General features: G+C 50.7%; 1 protein-coding gene across 3 annotated transcripts in view; it reads left to right on the top strand.

The window, feature by feature from the left end:
- The first annotated feature begins 8703 nt into the window (after window positions 1–8703).
- TOGARAM2 (TOG array regulator of axonemal microtubules 2) overlaps window positions 8704–18465 on the top strand; it is a 51131-nt gene continuing 41369 nt past the window's right edge. For 2 of the 3 annotated variants that reach the window (XM_019448497.2, XM_019448507.2), the window contains exons 1-2: window positions 8705–9349; window positions 14887–15027. The gene's annotated coding sequence lies outside the window, so the exon portion shown is untranslated. Of the gene's footprint in view, window positions 9350–14886; window positions 15028–18465 lie in introns of all 3 variants that reach the window. The other variant, XR_002079726.2, reaches the window with a different exon arrangement.

Here is an 18465-nt window from a genome sequence, read left to right as displayed (position 1 = left end):
TCTGATGACTTTTCAGGAGGGAAGTAACGGTGTCCTGGTACCAGCTGGTGAGGGAGATACACACCTTGACTCATCTGAACAACTTTCTTGAGATCTGATTTGTTCTTGATGGTCCCAAGAGGTAAAATATGATTTATAAAAATTTGAATTACAAATTTGTTATTCACTTGGGCTCAAGTTCTGGGCTAGTTGCCCTGCAAACTTTGAAAGAGATCGGAACATTGATTTGTAACATGTGTTCCTCAAAACTCTGGTCCTAAGACATATTTCATGAACAAACATGTCTTCTATGTCACACAGATATAGAAATTGCTTCATATGGGTCTATGGTCATATGTATTTGGAAACCACTTCATCCTCTACCCCTTATTAGAGCATTACAATACATAGAACCTATTAAGGGTCCTGAGACATCATCTAGTTAAGAAACTAGTTCAACATTAGTTGAGTTTATGTTTCCCAAACTACTTTTACTGGAATTTTTTTTTTGTATTCATATTTATTCCACAAAATACAACTGGAGGATAGCTGGGCTGACATTCCCTATATAGTCCAGATTCATTCTATGTTCCAGAATGCAGCTGGAATGAAACAGAATTCACTTGGAATGCAGGGGACTGCATCTCCATTTTCCCCACGTTCCAGAGCTTTGGAGTGATAAATGTTCTTAGTGGGGGGCTGGGGAATGGAAGGCTGAGTGGGGGAAGGCTGGATCCCTAGTAAGCATCCTGGAAGGATGCTGTCTGGCTGCCATCTCCTCACACATCCCTAAGGATAGAGAGTTCACTGCTTCCTGGGGAAGCCGTTTGTTAGCATGCCAGAAAGCACAGCGTTCTGCACGTATGTTAAGTGGTGCCCTGACCTGTGGAGTTGTGCAGCCGAGCCCAGTTTCACTGTGGCTTATTATCCCTTCAGTGGCTCAATGGAGCCCTCACATTCCCCTCTGAGTCCATCTTTTCTATGTCTTCACACTTCCTTATGTGATGTTATGGCCTTGTAGTCACATTCTCGTTCCTCTGGATGGGCTTTGGTTTGCTGAAATCCTTCCCGCAGTGCAGTAAGGAGAAGCAGATCTGAATGCAGACTGAACATTTCCTTTCAGTCCCTAGAGCAGCTCCTACTCCCAGTCCCTGGTGGAGAAGGGGTCAAGCTCTCACTGCTTGCCTTTCTCCTAGGGCAGCAACTTTTATGTGTAAGTTCTTTGATTGGACTGTCCGTGCCACACAGGTCCACACCAAAGATGTGATTTGTATTCACATGGGCTAAATTAGGTGTCATCCCTAGTGAGGAGGATTTGTCAAGACTTTCCATTTTAGTCGTTCTGTTCTCAGCACAAGGATCTTTGGATAGAAAGTTCCAGTACACAAATTGCCTTGTGATTTAGGAAACTGTCACCTTCAAGTAATAGAAAACCTTCCTCAAAATGTCTTAAATAATAAAGAAACTTTGCCAACACACTAGTTGGCATTTGATAGTAAGTTTTGCAGCTTGCTTGACCCAGTGTCTCAAAGTGCCTCAAACATACCTCTTCACTTTGTCCCTTGATTGTTTCCAATTGTGTGATCTGTGTGTGAAGGTTTTTAAGCCTTTGGAACATTCTCTTTCACTCTACGTGCCTGCCCTGCTCCAGGGAGAATGACCTATTACCTTTACCCATATTTTCACTCTTTCCTTATTCTTTCTTCATTCCTGATGTCTCCAATTTCCTTCTTTTGTTTCCATTTTGTTTGAAGAACTTCCCTTAGCCATTCTTTTAGGATAGTTCTGATGGTGACAGATTCTCTTCGTTTCTTTTGTGTAAGGATGTCTTGATTTCAGTTTCATTCCTGAAGGATATTTTTGCTGGGTATAGAATTCTGAGCTAACAGTTTTTTTTTTTCTTTCAAGATTTTTTTTTTCTTTGTCTACTTTTCTGAACTTTGGTTGTGATATTTCCTGGAGTATATTTCTTTATTTAGAGTTTTCTCAATTCTTGAATCTGTAGATTAAAGTCTTTTACTATATTTGGGGAACTTTCAGGCATTTCTTTGAATACTTTTTAGCTCCACACTCTTTAGCCCCCATACTCGCTCTAGTAGTACAAAGGTTAGAGCTTTGGTTATAGTCCCACAAGTCCCTGATGCTCTGTTCCTTTCTTGTCAGTCTGTTTTCTCTGTTATTCATATTGGGTAACTTCCATGTTCTCCCTTCAAGTTTATTGATTCTGCCCTATGGCATAGTCATATTCACATTGAGTTTTTTTTATCTCAGTTGTATTTTTCAGTTCTAAAATTTCCAATTGGTTCTTCTTTATATCTTCTATTTCCTCACTGAGACTTTCTACTTTTTTATGTGTTTCGAGTATATTCATCAAAACATTTTATGATGGCTGCTTTAAAATCCTCATTTTCTGTATCATTTTGGTGTTGTATCACTGATTATCTTTTATTATTTAAGTTGATATTATCTTTGTTCCTGGTATGAAGAGTAATTTTCAGTTGTATCTTGAGTATTTGAGTGTTATGTGGTGAGACTAGAGATCCTATTCAGGCTCTTTTTCTGTAGATAGTCATGCTATCTAGGTGTAGCCCACAGATCTGGATAGGGATGGATGTTCAGTTTCCCACTGGGCCCCACTGGCACCATCCCAGGAAAAGCAGGGCACTGCCTCCCACTGTCATGCCTTGCCTCACTTCCAAAGGGTGGCGGTGGAAGTTCCATTCCCACTGCACCCTGCTGTGTGGCACCTTAAAAAGAAAAACAAACATACAGAAATGTACACATATCCTAAGAATGTGATCATAAGCTTGATGAATTTTCACAAACCGGAAATGGGGCATTTTAAGAATTTTCTTATTTCTTTGCATGCTCTTATAAAAATGTATCAAACTCTTTTTCTCTAGTAGCTCCCAGAATTATTTGCTCACTTATTGATTCTTTCTCTCCTTCTACCCTTTATCTCTCTCTCTTTTTAAAAAAATTTTAAATGTTTTTTAATTTATTTTGAGAGAGACAGAGACAGAATGAGAAAGAGAATCTCAAGCTGGCTTCACACAGTGTGGAGCCTGATGTGGGGCTTGATCCCATTAACCACAAGATCATGACCTAAGCTGAAATGAAAAGTTGGATGATTAACTGGCTGAGCCACCCAGGTGCCCCATTTTTCTTTCTTTAGATTCATTCTTTCATTTCATTTATTTATTCATTTATTCCCATATTAATTTTCCTTCCTCCCATCCCTTCTCCCTCCTATCCATCCATCCATCCATCCATGCATCCATCCATCCATCCATCCATTATTGAAGGAACAAGTATCCTCCCTCATCTTCTTTCCTGTGACTGTGGGGCAGTGAGCTTCTCTCCCCTAACATTCTGTGTTCTCTCTTTCTGTGGGGGGAAAGGCTGGAGGGGGCATGCCCCATGTGGGGTAAGGGGCTGGCTTATTTTGGGAGAAGTCCCTGAGGGGCTGGGCCAGAAGCAGCATAATCAGAAAGCCTCAGTCCATGCCCTGTTACTATCATTGATTTCCTTTGAGACCTTCTGGGCCTCAGTTTCCCTCATCTGTAATAGGAAGGGTTTGACTTGGTCCTCTCTGACCCTGTGGCTCAGGTTGCCTATATTATTTTGGAGTTTCTCAGGAACTTCCCAGGAATGAGACAGGCCACAGGGGGATGCCAGTTGAGTGGGGCCTATTCTGTGCTTTTGAGAGTGTCTGAGCACCTGCACCCAGCCTGTACTGCAGTCAGCACCTCCCCGGCTCTCATAGGCTGGGCTCTGAGGTCTGGGCTGGAGTAAGAAGGAACATGAGTGATATTTTGGGAGGATGAGTCAGCCCAAGTGTCAGTCTAGAAACGGGCCAGCTTGGCTCCACTGTTCTACTTCTCTGTGTGGGGGTGTGTGGCATGTGGAAGGAAGGGAGAACTCCAGCCTTTCTCCTCAGCCTGGGGTGGGACCCAGGATACAGGGCATCTGGCCTCCAGGATGACCTAGAGGTCATCCAGTGCCTGATCCCCTTGTTTCATAATGAAAGAAGCCCAGGGAAGACAGGGACTTGCCAGAAGTCACACAATAAAGTTGATGACAGGCTCAGGACTGGGACCAACCCCGTTGCCTCCTTGTCTTGAACACTTGGTCTGGTCATGTGCTAATCATCAGTAAATTGGACTTGCTTTATCCTGAGAGGTGGGAACACAAGGCCTAGCCTGGGCCTTCACCCCCACAGGGTCTCCACCAGGAGGTACTTGCCCCACCTGCTGCCTGTGAGGTAACCTCTCCTTGTGGCTAGGACAGTGCTGTGTTTTTTTTTTTTAATTTTAAGTGTTTATTTATTTCTGAGAGAGAAAGAGAGAGAGAGAGAGAGGAGAGAGAGAGAGAGAGAGAGAGACATGGAGTGTAAGCAGGGGAGGGGCAGAGAGAGAGGGAGACACAGGATCCAAAGCAGGCTCCAGGCTGTGTGCTGTCACATAAGCAGAGGTTGATGCTCAACCAACCAAGCCACCCAGATGCCCCAGTGCTGGTTTTTAATGGGGAAGTACTGGTCAAGGGGTGGCTCCAGACCCCCCTTCCCCTCTTCCATATAATGTATGGTGCTCAGACTCCGGTCTGTAGCTTGGAGGTAACATTCCCAATGTCTGCTCCTGGGAAAAGCAGTGAATGTTGCAGGGAAAGGGAGCTCCATGCCACTAACTGTCCCCTGTCTTCCACATCACCAGGGTTCATGTCACTTCCATCACATGACTGAGGGTCTACTGGGCACTCTGGCTGGGGCTAGCGTCTAGGGAGCTCACGGCCTAGGGTGCGTGTGGAGCTGGCTGGGGGCGGGGGCGGGTGGACGATGGCAGTTCAGTGTGCTGAGTGGAGTCGTGACAGGTCCATGCAGGGGCTGGAGAAGCAGGGGAGATCCTGGGGGTGTCAAGGAGGGCTCCTCGAAGGGGAATGGGACTCGGCCAGAGGCAACATGTATATGTGTAGGGGTAGGAGAGAGGCTTTTTCTCAGTTGTGTATTTAGATGTTTATTTGCATATTTTTATCAGACCTCCAGATATTTTGCAATGGGAAGTGTGTTCAGGGTATCTGGTCTTTTACATTGCTGGGAATAGAAGCAGTTTAATTTATTAAGGGCCAGGAGGACCCTCAGTGACATTTTCATTGAGGAAATAGGGTCAAAATATAATTGTCCATTCACCAAATCATGTGTTGAAAGTTTTAGGATATCAGTTTTTGAGATCTTGAGCTGCTTGCTGGGTAGACAAGGGCTATCCTCTGTGGCTGTGGAGGGGACTACTTATCTGCTCTGTACAAGAGCCGTTTTCCCAGCTTGTGATTGTGCACAGTCCGTCAGTCCATTTAATTCATTCATTTCAAGTATTTATTCAGTGCCTTCTAGGGCGGGCTGAGCCTCATGCCTTGTGTCTAGTGTAGGGAGACAATCACTCATGGTCCTTGTGTTCGGGGAACTCACAGAACGGTGGGGGACACCCCTACGGAGTCATAAGCTCACCAGAGACTCAGTGAGATGACAGGAAACATAGGGAGCGGCCGGAGACAGCCTCCTGCTCAAATTGGGTGGTTGGAGGGGTTCACACAGGGGTGGGCAGGATGCTGAGAAACGGGGGAAGCTCTGGGGCTGACTGGTCATTCTGGGCACCTGGACCACCCCTGGGCTTGAAGGGATTAGTTATAGGACTGCAGAAACGTAGCCGGCTGCCTGTCAGGAGCCGTGACCTTCCAGTGAGGGGCACAGACAGCCCAGCATGACTGCATAGGGCCGAAGCAGGGGGAATAGGACCCTGGTGCCCCCTCCCGTCTCCCACCGGCCAAACCCAAGGGAGCCAGAAGGCAGGGAGCCTGGAGTGAAGGGGGAGAGAGGACCCTAGGGGAGTGGGAGATATCCTGCACACAGACTTGCTGCAGGAGGGGAAGCTTCTCCCAGGAAGGGTGCTGGAACTCTTTAGCAGTTTCCTGGTCCTTATGTAAAAAGTCCTGCACACCGGGCAGCTGAGAAGAGTGACAATTTATCGGCTTATCGTGCTGGAGCCCAGAAGTCCAAAATCAAGCTGTTGGCAGGGCCAGGTCCCTCTGAAGGTGCTGGGGAAGGATGTTCCAGGCTTGCTTCCGGCTTTTAGTAGTTGGTTGGTTGTGGCAGCCTAACTCCAAACTTCCCATGGCATTCTGCCTGTGTGTGTGTGTGTGTGTGTGTGTGTGTGTGCATGCGTGCATGCCTGCGAGCATGTGTGTATATATACATGTGTGTGCATGTGTGTGTGAGTGTGTGTATGCATGTGTGTATGTGCTCCTGCATGCATGTGTGTATATATATGTGTGTGCATGCACGTGTGTATGCGTGTGTATATGTGTGTGTGCACATGTGTATGTATGTGAGTGTGTGCATACATGTGTGTATGTGTGTGTGCACATGTGTGGGCGCCTGTGTGGGCATGTGTGTGCTATGCAGGGGGAGCTATTAAACAGAACCATGAGTCCTGAGAGCCACGTGTTTGGGGATCTTGCAGGTGGCTTAGATGACGTTGAGAACTGGGGTCTCTTCCCTCACCCCCTTCACCTGTGCCCCGTAGGTTCCCACCCCTGGAACTCCTCTGCCTGTGCCCTGGAGACTCTTCTATCAGGAGTCCATCCAGGCTTTGTGGGGCTTGGTGCTTAAACAATTTGGGAGCTTCATTAAGAAAGAAGGCAAAATTAGATCTGAAAGTATTTATTAAGGATGATAAAAGAAATCACAACAAAGTACTGGGGCAGGGGATTCAAGTCCCTTTCTTCTGGGATCTCTTCAGATGAGTGACCAGAAAGCTTCCACAGGGCAGCCTGCCACCATGCCTCCACTCGCCCATCGAGGCAACTATCCTGGCTCCTAAGGCCCCAGGCTGGGAGTCCAGCAGCTTCAGTATCTCCCACCCCTGCTGGCGCCTGGCCAGCTCCTTACCCTTTGGCTTCAGGTTGACACCACATCTCATGGCCCCCAGGTTCACTCTCATCACGTGGTCATAGTAACCGTGAGCGTGTGACTCACCGAGTGCCTGTTCCTTGCGTGAGTGCTTTCCGAGGGTCAAACACACCACGAGGGCAGAGCTGTGCTCCTCCCTGCTTGGCACGTGGGGAAACTGGGGCTCTGAGAGCTCGTTTCTTGTCCAAGGTGACGCGGTGGCTGGGGTCAGATCCAGTCTGCCTCCAGGGCTCTGTTTCTCAAGGGCTGAGCCAACTGTACTTCCCTTATTATGGGTAATGCAGGAATGCAGTGGGGGTCTCTCTCCATCACTCGGCTCCCAAGGGCAAACCGTAGTCTCCCCTATTTCCAACATCTGGCAGAGAGCGGGGCAAAGCAGTCCTCAGGAGATACTTATGCTCAACTGTCCAGCGGGGTCAGCTTGGAGAGCAAGAGGCACAGGAAGAGACATGGTGGAAGGAAGACAGGATGGGGGCCAGGTTGGAGGAGCTTTTCGGAGGCGGTGCTAGGTGTGACCTTTTCCCAAGGACACTGGGAGCCACGAGGGGTGTCCAGCTGGGGTGTCCAATGGGGTGACCATTGGATCTGTATTTTGGAAGGTCTGACTCTCAGGCTGTGATGTGAGGATGGGTTTGCGGGGAGGCGCCCACCTGCCCTCTCCCAGCAGAGCTCAGGGACGTGGAGGCCAGGCTCGTCCCATCCCCACCCTGTCTGGCATCGCCACTGATGATTCACTCTCACTTATAAGTTATGAAACACGGGCCAGGGCTTGCCTTGCTGGGCTTCAGTTTTCCCATCTGTAAACTAGGGTTTCTTCACGCCTACCTCGCAGGGGGAATCCACTGCAAAGCACCCAGGAGCCTCTTCCTGCTGCCGGCTGCCACTGGTCCTGGTTGGGAGGAAGAACCTCCTTCCTGGGGCCTCTGCTAAAGGGAGCTCAGGAGCTCAGCTCACCGTGCCAGCTTGCCCCCTGAGGGGCTGTGGATGGGAGCAGCCTCCCCGTGGAGCCCAGTGGGCCTGTGGGGTTCTGGCACGGGGCTGGTCTCTGCCATGGGGGATCTCCTCAGTGCTTATGGGCTGGCCCTCCTGGGCCCCTCGTGAAGCGTGGTTAATGAAAGCTGCTCCTTCCAGGGCCTCAGGAGAGGCTCCCACGGGTCTGCCCTCAGTGGTGTCTCAGAGAAGAGGAAAGAACCCAGGAAAGTGCTGGAAAGGCCAGGAGAGGTTTTAATCAGTAAACCCCGGGCACGTTTGATTCAGTCAGCAGGGCCTCCGGATGTGTGAACAGCCTCCTGCCAGCTCTCCTGCCCTATGTTACGTACGCCTGCCTGTTTTCTCTGTAAAGACCCTCGGGGATCTGCCTAGAAAACTTCATAGCATCTTGGGTGAGTGGCTCTTTGCAGGGCTGCGTGAAGTCAATGAAGCCTCTGGCTGCCTCTGCCCCCACCCTGTGCCCCTTGGATGGTGAGGGTTAGAAGTGGGTAGGGTGAGGGGAGGGAGCAATTTTCATTCAAGGTAGGGCAATGTGAGCCTGGTGTTTCCGTCCAAGGGCAAGGGCCCAGTGAGGAAGCATGCATGGGCTACTCAAGTTCACATTTTCCGAAAGCTGGGTCAGTGGGATCTGGCTTGAAGAGGAGGCCACAGGCTTCCTGGTATACGTGTGTTTCTGGGGAAGGGCGCTAACTGAGGTGGGGGGCCTATGATGGGCTGGATGTAATCATAGTCTGTTACATGCCCATTGTGGCTACCCTATCAAGTCAGTATTGTTACCCCCATTTTATAGATGAGGAGACAGAAGGTGAGGAAGGTTACGGACTGGCCAGAGGTCACACAGCTGGAAGAAGCAGGATCAGGATTCACAGCCAGTTCTGCCTCTTGCCAAGGCCTGGATGCTCACACGACCTGCCCTTCTGCGCCTAGAAACAGCTTGAGAGCTGAACCGGAATTGGGCCCACAGGCCACTACAGCAAAACCAGGCGTCACAGCGCGCGTCCCAGCCCCAAGCCTGCCATGCATTTCCCTGCTGTGGTCACTACCCAGCGGGGCCCGGCTCTCTCTCTCCGGCAGCCCCCACAGGACAGGTTGGCCACTTGGGAGTGCCCAGTGCCCGGCTGGGCCCCAGGGGAAATGAGGCCAAGGGGAAATGTCTCCTGGCTCCTTCTCTCCCTCTTGCAGGAGCTGCGGGCTCCTTCAGAGCAGCGGTTGCTATGCAGCCTTGTTTATTCAAGGAGAGCGTGGTAGAGGCCAGCAGCGCACCAGCAGCAGGGCCACGGGCCTGTCCTCTAGTCCGGGGCTGGCCAGGTGTGGGGCCACCTCATCCTTGCCCCCCTGGACTCCTGGGCCGCATCGTCCGTGGAGAGACCACAGAGCCTGGGCTTCTTCAGTGACAGTGGTTGGCCTCTTCGTGGAAAGGTGAGGAAGGGATGTGCGGGGGAAGGGGGTGGGGGATGGGTCAGCCCGCCAGGAGTCCTTGGAGGGGTGTTGAGGACCTGACCTGGAGCCAGGACAAAGGGCACCGATGGATAGAGGCTGTGGGACTGTGGGGGCGGTCCCTTCCTCTCTCTGGAGCCTGCTGCTCTCTGAGCCTGCAAGCCAAGAAACGGGGCTGCCCTTTCCTGCTGGCCATGGCCGCTGGCAGAGCTCCCCATTTGGGGGTAAGCCCCACTCCCTGGGGCTGCCGAGAGCGAAGGTGCCAGAGGGATAAGGAAGGCTCTGTGTTAGGGGCCACCTCTCCAGGACAAAGGCCCACATTGGCCGGGGACCTTGAGGAGCACAAGAAGGGGCTGTATGGCCAGTGCTCTGTGGGTGCAGTGCTAAGGGGGTCACAGAGCACAGGGGCACCCAGTCCCACCAGCAGGGATGTGTAGGACTGTAACCAAACCGGTCCTTTTTGTTTTTTAAAGTTTATTTATTCTGGGAGAGAGAGAGAGAGAGAGAGAGAGAGTGTGTGTGTGTGTGTGTGTGTGTGTGTGTGTGTGTGTGTGTATACAAGCAGGGGAAGGGCAGAGAAAGAGGGAGAGAGAGAGAATCCCAAGCAGGCTCTGTACTGCAGAGCCCAAAGCGGGGCTTGATCTCATGAACCCTGAGACCATGACCTGAGCCAAAGTGAAGAGTCAGAGGCTTGGGGTGCCTGGGGGGCTCACTTGGTTGAGATCTGACTCTTGATTTCAGCTCAGGTCATGATCCCAGGATTGTGGGATCAAGCCCTCCTTGGGCTCCACACTGAGCGTGGAGCCTGCTTGGGAATCTCTCTCTTCCTCTGCCCCTCTCCCCTGCTTGTGCTGCCTCTCTCTTTAAAATGAAAAATAAAAATAAAAAAGGACCTACCTCAGGGTCACCTGTTGTCCTTAGGGCCACCTCACAGGGATCTGACTCTGCTCACCTGCATGGATGCTTGGAAATTTATTACTTGTTGCATACTCAACCTCTTGTCAACAGAAAGATATATAAAACTCATGAATTGTTTAAGGTAGAATTATAGGGGAGGCAGGGTGGCTCAGTCAGTTGAGGGTCTGACTCTTGATTACGACTCAGGTCATGATCTCATGGTCGTAGGATTGAGCCCTGCATTGGGCTCTGTGCTGAGTGTGGATCCTGCTTAGGATTCTCTCTCTCTGTCGCTCTCTGCTCCTGCCCCACTCGTGCTCTCTCTCTCTCTCTCTCTCTCTCTCAAAAAAAAAAAAAAAAAAAAAAAGAAAAAAAGAAAAAAGAAAAGAAAAGAAAATGTTTTTTAAGTAGAATTTGTGAATGTGTAGCCACTACTGCCCAGGTCAGGAAATAGACGCCCACTTAGGCAGCCTCCCAAAGCCTCCCCCACAGGCCCCTTCCTTATGGAAGCCACCTCCCTTCCCCTTCTGCTAGGGTTAACTGTATTCTCATTTCCCCTGGCTTTTCCATAAAGTTTCACCATCTTTGTGTGCATGTCTAAGGTGTTTAATTCGGTCTTCTTTTGAACTTCATAGAAACAGAATGGCACCCTATGGAATCTTCTGTGCCTGGCTGGCTTCTTTCAGTAAACATGACACCGTGGGGCCACCCAGGGCGTTGAGGGGAGTAGTAATTTGTTCGTTTTCATTGCCGTGGAATATTCCATGGCATGAATACCCATAACTCTTTTCTCCAGTTTCCTGTTTCCACATTTTGGCCATTGCCAAATCAGAGCTGCTGTGGACATTCTCATACTTCTTTCTTGGTTCACACATGTGAGGTTTTCTCCAGGGCAGGTGCCGAGGAGCAGACTTGTGGGGCATAGGGCTTGCACATCTTTAGTACCTAAGCCAGACTGCTTCCCTCCGTGCCCGTGCTTGTGTCCCCCTCGCCAGCTGTGCGTCAGAGCTCCGGCCACTCTGGGTCTCACCAACACTTGGTATTGTCCATCCAGAGGCTTAGTTGTTGGCGATCTTGGCCGACTGACACAAGTGTTCTGACTGACTAGCACTTCTCTGGTCAGGAATTGGGACTTGCCTTGCCGCTTTCTTACACCCCGCTTTCCTCTCTCTGGGGGAGGCCCCTTTCCCCTGGTCTCCTTGCTCAGCATCGTGCTGTTTCCCAGCCTCCTCCGTTGTTCTCTCTGCTCTCCAGACCCATCTGTCCCTAGACTAGACCGGGCTCCAGGGCGGCGATCTGGAAGTCTGATATTTCCACTGTGTCTGTGCTTCAAAACCTCTGGTTTTGGGCCCAACTTGCATCCCTTCCTGGGCCTTGGCTTTCCTTTCAGTAAAAAGGACAGAAGAACCTGGCCCTCCACAGAAGCCATCTCAGTTTCCCAGGCAAAACCTGGCACACGTTCTGGAGAGGCACCTGTAAGATTCGAGCTTTTGGTCAAGCAGAGTCCGCTTTCTCCCGGGGCCGTTGGAAAAGGACAGAGCTGGTGGTCTGAAGCCTGCTGAGCTTCTTACGGGGAGACCTTTGTCAAGGGCCACTTCCTGGAATGTGACAGACATTTAGACACTGGGCATGGCCAACACAAGCTTGCCGAGATGCTGAGTGGAAGAGGTGTTTATTTCTTCTCAGCCCTTTCTGGTCCTCTCGTACCTGTAAGTGCTCACAGACTGTAGTTTGATGACTAGAGCTCCAACTACTGGGCGGGGGTCCCTGAGCCGGGAAACCTTGCAGAGAGCCTTCCTGGGGCAGTGGACCAGGCCACTTTGCATAAGACTTCAGCACTAGGATCAAGCTCTTGGACGACTCACACCTTGATGGGGGAGGTTTCAGGGTGGGAGGGCAGAAGGTTCCAAGTCTCAGCCAGTGGCTGTGTAACTTCAGGCACGATTGACACGGTGGCACCCGGCCCCACCAGGAAACGTAGTCCTCCTCAGGAACCCCTTGTCCTGGCTCTGACCAGGCACCGCAGTCCGAGGCACTGCACCAACCATTTTGGGGAGGCCTCAGTGGGAGGGTGGAGGAGGAAGCTGAGGACCTTGTCAGCTGGTGGCCAGTGTGATGCCTGCAGGGATATGACCCCTGGGTAGGCCTAGGCTCTTGCCGGCCCTGGGTGTGTCATACAGCCAGACCCCACATTAACCCCTTATTTGCCAGCCAGGAGACTAGATTACCTTCGAGGCACTTACAGCTCACAGTTTAGTGACAGGAGAAGCAGATGAAGGCACCCCTTGTCCACACAAGGTGAAGCTTCATTGAATTACTAGCATGTGTTCTGATCTCTAATTTATATTAGCATCAAGATGATACACAAAAGTGGGGCAGGCTCAGAAGGTTTTGAATTTTGTAAATTTATGGATATATTACACACCCTTTCCACTAGGGCCACCACTTGCACATACAGTGCCTTTGTGTGAGTTAGAAAAAAAGACATCTCTTTATCAAGACACTTTACTTCTATTTGTCAGAGAAGGGCAATAAATGTGCAAATTTGTGGTGACTGCAGTGTGAATGGGGTCCCCTTAATTGTGATGCCTTGTGAAGTGCCCGACCTGAACAACCACACAGGGCAGCCCTGCTTGTCCCCTACTGTCATTGTCTTCCAAACACAGCTTAAATAAAACTTTTTCTCACCCATAGGCTTTCCCATGTCTTCTAGACCAATGATTCATATCAGAATTCCTGGGAGGTGGGGGCTGTTTTGAATGTCACAGCCCTAGATATAAATGCAGCTCTCCCCTTCCACCCTCGGTTTCCCCTCACCCCCAACACACACAGTAGACTATTGGAAGGCAACATTCCTTAGCTGCATTAGCAATAAAAATGGCTGAGAAGTTCTCTTGACCATGAAATCCACACTGTCCCGGAAAGTCATTAAGACACGGGCACTAAGTAGCTGCCTCCTTAACAGACTCTGTTCTGGTGAGAAGGGATCTCGGAGCTGCTCTTCTAAGTGTCCTGCCCCAGCCTGTCTGCTGCCTCCTGCTTACCCCAGAAAACGTATGCGATGAAGGACATCCACCAGGTGGCACCTCCATTTTGCCACCCAGCCTCAGCCAGGCCACCGTAGCTTCGTGCCCCAGAAACTTTCAAACAGGGCATTTCCCCCTCTTCCTGCGCATCTTAACATGCACACTAAAATAGTTATTAAACAATAGTATCAGTAGCCACTGTTTGTTGAATACTTGCTTAGGGGCCGGACAGTATGAAATGCTTTTCATATTTTATTGAATACTCTCAGTAACCTTGTGAGACAGGTGTTACTCTTTTCCTTTTGCAGTGAAACGGAAGCTCAGAGGGGTTAGTAATGTGTTGTATGTGAAGTCTTGTAACTAGCAGGGGAAGGAATCTAACACAGGGCTGTTGACTCCTGAGTGCGCGCTGTGAAATACCATGTTCTTCTGTCTCCAGGAGCAGAGATTGTCAGCCCTGAGGCCTTCACTTACCTCGATGCAACTACTTAACCTTTCTGAGCCTCCGTCTTCTTATGTACAAAACGAGGACAATAATATCTGCCTTGTTGCTCTGTTTCAAAAGTTAAATGGCGTGATATTTGCCAGCACCTAGCTCAGCACCTGGTGCATAACATGGAACTGAGAAATGTTAGTCTCCTTCCCTTGTTTCTTCTCAATGAGACTGTCTGTGAAGATGTGCTTTCATGTTGATTTCTCCATTCTTGCATGCTGCAAACGGCTATGGAGCTCTTATTATGTGCCAGGCGCTGTGTTTGGCACTTTGTCTGCATTTCTTTACATTCCTGCGGGCCTGCTAGCTGATGCACCTGCTACTGTCTCGAGACAGAGGGTTACAGGAGTACTGACCCCCCTGATCCCATTACGGCAGGGAGGTGGCATCTGTAATCAGTGGGTTTAGCTTCAAAGCTGGGGAAGGGGCCCGGGGAAGGGGGCACTTATGGCGGACTGGGGGGGTGGGGCACGCCATCTGTGAGCTGCCTTCCTGCTGGCCCACGTGCCAGTCATGTCTGGAGGCAGGAGCCTGAGTGGGAGCACTTGGGCACTCCTGGTGTGTCTGGTGGGTGCAGGGATCAGTCTCCTGGTTTTGGTGGAGGTGACTCCTGGGGCTATGAACCTCAGGAGTCAGATATTGTCATTTCTCTCCTCAAAAAGTCTTTTTTTAAAAAAAAAGTTTATTTTATTTTTTGATACAGAGAGAGACACAGCATGAGCAGGGAAGGGGCAGAGAGAGAGGGAGACACAGAATGTGAAGCAGGCTCCAGGCTCTGAGCAGTCAGCACAGAGCCCGACGTGGGGCTCGAACTCACAAACTATGGGATCGTGACCCGAGCCGAAGTCACACGCTTAACTGACTGAGCCACCCAGGCACCCCTCTCCTCAAAGAGTCTTTAGAGTTCCCTTTACCGGCAGAGCAAGCCCCGACTCTGACAGAATGCTGCAGGTCCCCACATATCGGCCCTCATCTGCCTTCCCAGCCCCGGGCCCTCCTGCCAAATCCCACACTCACAGTCTGTTCCTCCATGTTTCGGCTCAGACTGTCTTCTCGGCCTTGGAGACCTTTTCCCTCCGCGTCTGAACCCTGCCTCCTTCCAGGCCCGACAAGGATGCTGCTTTCCTGTGGAGGGTGTCCAGGCGCCTAGTCAGACAGCACTGCTGGTCTCCCATGTGCCCATCTCTGCCCGGGACCCACCCCTGGCATCGTGGCGGGTGTGAATTCACAGCACAGCATCCCAGGTGAGAACGGTGGGAGGGCCTGGCCGGGCTAGTTGGAACCACTGCCTCTACGGACACATGTGTCTCCTCCACCTGAGGGGCACATGGGTCACCTGGGTCTGTCTTGTAAGGACAGAGGGCTGGCCCATCATAAATATATTAAAACATTTTTTAAAATGTTTATTTCTTTTTTTGAGAGAGACAGAATGTGAGTTGGGGGGGGTGGGTAGAGAGAGAGAGGGAGACAGAATCTGAAGCACACTTCAGGCTCTGAGCTGTCAGCACAGAGTGCGACGCGGGGCTCGAACTTACGAACGGTGAGATCATGACCTGAGCTGAAGTTGGATGCTTAACCTACTGAGCCACCCAGGCACCCCCGTCATAACTTTAAAGAGAGCTTATGGGAAGGGGAAGGGAAAGGAAGAAGTCACACCTGATGCTACTGACCACCTACCAGCAATGGTGCTGAATTACTTTTGCACATGACTTCCCTTAATCCTGACAGAACCTTTTGGTAGGACGGTTTTTCAGATGAAGAAACCAGAGCTCAGAGGAGTTAAGGAACTTTCCCAAGTTAATATGAGAGGGGCAAGGGTCAGTTACCAAGTTAACCCAGCTGTGTCTTGCCTCAAGGCCAAAGATCTAGGTGTCCCAACGTGGGCTTTCAGGAGCATACTGGGGTAGGGGTGTGGGCTGGGAGGGGTGCCTGTCTGAGGCCTCTCTGCAGAGAGAGAATGTTTCGGTGGGGGACATTTTGGGGTTCCAAACCTAGGTTTGTTCGCTCTGCCGTCTTTCCCTTACTCCCTTTCTCTACCCACCGTGACATTTGACACCACTGTTCCCACCTAGCATGTCTGAGGAGGTAAGAACTCTGACTTATCAGAACCCGTGTCTCTCAGAGGTCTCTAAAAGGAGGAGTGGGTAGTGTCACGGCCACACGAAGGAAGCTGCACGTGCAGTAGCCCCTGGAAGAGGGGGCAGGAGGGGCTGCATCTCAGGATCAGGGGCCCATCCCCTCCCGGGCCTCTCTGCTCTTACCCCTCCTCAGAGCCTCTGCCTTGCCCTCCTGTCTAAGTAAGTGCTCTTACTTAGCTGGGCTCTGCCCGGCTCCCTTGGGAGCAAAGTGGACATGGAATGGGGCACGGGCTCCCTGCAGGCTGTGCAAAGCACAGGGGTGATTGGGATTTTGTCCCTGGGGCTGACATTCTTTACTGGGCCAGTCTTTGCTTTGTTTCCTTTCCACTTGAAACCTGAGTCCCTCCTGCCACCTTTCTTCATTCCTGTGGTGCCAGTCACCATGGAACCTCTGTAGCCATAGCTTTAGTGGAAAGAGCAGACAACGGTCAGTTACCTTGGGCCACTCCATTCCCTGAGGTGGAAAACTGAGATTGAGGGTGGAGGAGTCAGCCATCTTGGGCAATCCAGAGCCTCAGGGAGTGAGGACAGAATCCTGGTCCCCAGAACCCATTGGCTATTAGCCCTTTAGGTCAGGGGTTGGCTGTTCCAATAAGGAATAGTCACTCCTTGGTGCCCAGAACAGAACAGTGCAAGGCGCAAATGTGGGCTCAGTAAATTGTATCTTGGTCAGGGGCTAAGTACGGTCCAGGCTAAACCCCAAAGCTTTGTCTACATTTGAGCTGGAGTTTTGGATCTTGGTTTTTACAGTTTGCAAATGGATTTTTAAGTTCCCACCATGTCATGGGTCTACATGATTTTCCCAGAGAGGGGCCACCCATTGTTCTCACATAAGACATAAGACATGGTTGTTTGTCCATATGCAGCTGTGGCCACCTCCCCTTGAGCAGGAGATCCTGCATGTAGACCCTGAGAGCCTAAGGGGTCATATGTGTAGATACAGTCAGGGGCAGGTCTACGAGGGGGTCTGCCTGCTGGGGTGCCCTGGCAAGCTATGACGTGGATGCAGGTTTCCTTTCTGTACTGCAGGTGTCCCTCTGGGCACAGAGTAATGTCGGCTGTCTTGGCCAATGGCCATTCTGCCCGCTGAGGAGCTTGTGGCGAGTGGGGAGGGGACTGTCTGGTTCAGAAGGCCCTTTGCAGTAGAGCTGGCCACTGAAGCTTTTCTCATCTGTAGTCTCAGGCAGCTCCAAATCTTTTCTTTAGCTTCTTAGTGAGTGATCCCTTTGGGGAAACTGAAGCAGCAATAACCACTTTGACAGCATAAGGTGAGAAACAGGGCTGAGATCCCCTTAGACAGTGAATCTGGGGGCACCAGGGTGGCTCAGTAGGTTGAGCTTCTGACTCTTGATTTCGGCTCAGGCCATGATCTCATGGTTTGTGAGTTCAAGCCCTGCATTGGGCTCTGCACTGACAGTGAGGAACCTGCTTGGGATTTTCCCTCTCTCTCTCTCTCTCTCTCTCTGCCCTTCACCTGTTCGCATGTGCTCTCCTCTCCCTCTCTCAAAATCAATAAACTTAAAAAAAAAAAAAAAAGAAAGTGAATCTGAACTATAGCCCAATAGTTCTCAATCCTGTTTGAACATCAAAATCACTCAGGAGTTAAGAAAAAGAAACCAAACAGATCCCTGTGGGCTGCTCCCTAGAAGACTAATTCAGCAGGAGCCGGAGGTGGGGCCTTGGAATCTGTCATTTTATCAGTTCCCAGGCGATTCTGATTTGCAGCCAAGGTCGAGAACAAGGGCTGCAGCTAAATACCACTTTTCTGCTTATAATTCATGAAGAAAGCCTCTGCTCTGGTTAGATATGGCAGCAGGAGTCTGTGGGGCCTGCGGCTCTCACTGTCCCCAAAGCCTGGGCTCTAGCTTATTTGCTTTAATTCAGTTGTGGATGGTCTGTTCCCGTAGGGAACATTCCTGCCGGGCTTTGCTGGAAGCAGCCGCCTTGCCAATCTCTTGAGTGTGCCTCTTTGCCAGCTGACTGGGGCAAGGGGCAGGGTGTTGAGACCAATGTCCACCACATTGCTTGGGAGAAATGCTGCACCTCACGTACATTCTCAGCTATGTGTCACTACCTTGTGGCCAGATATTTATCTTAGTAGTCAGCAGAGGTAGGTCAGGGAGTTGCGAGGAAAATGCTCCTCAGAGTTTGAGGACGTAAGCAATGAGACCAGGCAGAGGCTGGGCTGGAACCTCTGTTTGGGCCAGAAGCGTTGCTGGGAGCTGCCGTGCCCTCTGGGGCCTGAGTGGGGATGGTGGCAGGCTGGCTTCCAGACAGAAGGCTGGTTTTCTCACTTCCTGAGTTGGGATTTGCTGCTCAGCAAAAGGAAGCTGGCCCTGCATCTTGCCCTGTCCCCAGATGATATCTCGAGGGAATTACTCCAGAGTGCAGATTGGGACATGTGGCCTTTACCCCAGATTTTATCACTGATCAGCCCTGGCCATCCACCTCACTGCCTGTCAGGGTAGAAATGGGTCGGTCACCTTTCGCTCAGCAAAGACTATAAACTTGTGTAAAGTGGCAGAGTCTCTGGTGAGACCCTTG

This window comes from Panthera pardus, unplaced genomic scaffold (genome assembly GCF_024362965.1).
Source record: "Panthera pardus isolate Hobbes unplaced genomic scaffold, ASM2436296v1 HiC_scaffold_26, whole genome shotgun sequence".
NCBI classification, from domain to species: domain Eukaryota; kingdom Metazoa; phylum Chordata; class Mammalia; order Carnivora; family Felidae; genus Panthera; species Panthera pardus.
Note: the sequence above shows the minus strand (reverse complement) of the source record. Positions and strands in the feature narration are given on the sequence as shown.